Source organism: Lipotes vexillifer, unplaced genomic scaffold (assembly GCF_000442215.2).
Source record: "Lipotes vexillifer unplaced genomic scaffold, Lipotes_vexillifer_v1.1 scaffold570, whole genome shotgun sequence".
NCBI classification, from domain to species: Eukaryota; Metazoa; Chordata; class Mammalia; order Artiodactyla; family Lipotidae; genus Lipotes; species Lipotes vexillifer.
The window spans coordinates 876,523-878,475 of NW_006777801.1; the positions used below are offsets into that span (position 1 = coordinate 876,523).

The window sequence follows — 1,953 nt, forward strand, 5'->3', positions numbered from 1 at the left end:
GAAAGAGCATGGCGGTGGGTGCTGAGGACAAACCGTGAAGGAAGATGGAGGATGCAACAGAAAACATGTGCAATAGCTTTGCATTAGAAGAAGGCTTCTGAAGCCTGTGTTTCCCTCTTAGTTTAGGTTTTACTGAGCTTTCTCCTAGGAGATGAACTAATAGTGTGCATCATTAGATTATGTTTAAAGACATAAATCTCTTATGTAAGTAAGGTTATAAAAGCCCTGAGCTTTGCTTGGACTCGATAGGGTGCACACTCCTTGACGCAAAGGTGCTAGTGTAAAGCATTTCTGTTGGAGCTCTTGGTTTGCTGAATGAAACCATGGAACCTGTGATCCTTGGCACTTGCCATGTGCAGGCTGGCTGTCTCTTTCCCCTTGAAATGGGAGATATGCAGGCACACAGCAGGCACGTGGATCATGGGAATGCATGGGACCACCCTTCTGTGATGGTAACTCACCTTGTGTGAGACATTTGAAAAATATGCCAGAGCTTGGGGACTTGACCTTACTGAACAGGGGAACAAAAGAAGCCAGAAGGGAACATGGCATATTTTAACTGCAGCAATTCAGGTTTCTTTAGTCTTCAATACTTTGATTCACTCTCATGCTGTTTCTTTTAATTCGTTTATAATTATTGCTTCAAAATGTTTTCATTTACTCTGATTCTCTCCTATGAAGAATGAAGAGGCAGGTCATGACTTCCCCTTTTCCCTCTATCATATATTATTGCCAGAAACTCCCTCAACAAAGAAAAAAAATACACACACACACACACACACACACACACACACACACACACACACAGGGGGTACCTTCAACTTCACAGGATTTTTCAAAGTATCCTATCTAGTATTAGCTCCAAATTGTGCACATTCAGAAACAGCAGAGCTGCCACTTCATTACCAACAAAAGATTTTTAGTCACAAGTTCTTATGTGAAACCTCTGTTCCTATTTGTTGGGATTTAGAATCCATGATGCCTCTAACCAGCTAAGGATATAATGACTAGGTGAGGTCAGGGCAGTGTCCACTGAGCTCAGAGTGGTGAGTGGGCAAGCAGTGAAGGTACTTGTTATGTACATTAATGGATTTAGTCAACTGATATTGACAAGAAATCAAATTATTGATTCGATACTGGACCCTGTAAAATGATTTTGAATATTTTAGGTGAAAGAATGGTGGTAGGAAAAATAGGTTGTTTTTCTATTAGACATTAAGTTTGACTAAAAAAAACTTTAGATAACGCCGAGTGTTGGTCCTTCTAATTTGAGTGTAGGTTTTCCCACCAGAGACATACCTGGTTGTCTTTACCTTGTCCCGTAAACCCAAGAGGACAGAAGTAGAGACTATTTTGTCGAGCCTGATTCTTCTGCTCAAATAGGTATTGGGTTGATATGTAACGATGTCCATGATATCAAGGTAGAGGCAGCAATAATTAGCTCTCAGGGCTGATTGCCTCCCTCCAAGAGAGCTGGGCTTTGGGTGACTCCTGAGTTCCCTTGATTGACCTGCCAAAATTTTGAAGAGGTACGGAGTTATGGTTCCCAGGAGCAAAAAGGTTGTTAGCATTTGCCAAGAATTAATGCCTAAAAAGTGTGACTGTTCTAGAGTAGTTGTGTTCTAAGAGTATTCTGCGGTTGATGTTGTGTACGGGCACATTCTGTCCGTCTGAACTTTGCTGCTTGGAGCACGTACTTTGGGTTGGAAGGCTCCCGTATCACATTTGATTAGATTTTTTGTGAGTCACAGACGTGGAGGGTGAGCCTGGCTCTGAAAAGCTTTATCCTGTCCACTAGCAGAATTCTCAATGATTTGGCCTATTTGTCTTCTACTCTCCCAAGCCGTGGGGTTTAAGAAATGGTGTATTTCCAGAAGTTTTTCAGGAGCGTACACACTGTTGAATATGGCTTTGGCAGCTGTGCTGTTGTGGTTGTCGAAGTGTGGAAGAGCG

General features: G+C 42.1%; 1 protein-coding gene across 1 annotated transcript in view; it reads left to right on the plus strand.

Annotated features, from left to right (window-relative positions):
* The window catches only part of PTPN14 (protein tyrosine phosphatase non-receptor type 14), a 171,700-nt gene that overhangs the window by 118,594 nt on the left and 51,153 nt on the right, over window positions 1–1,953 (plus strand). The window lies entirely within an intron of this gene.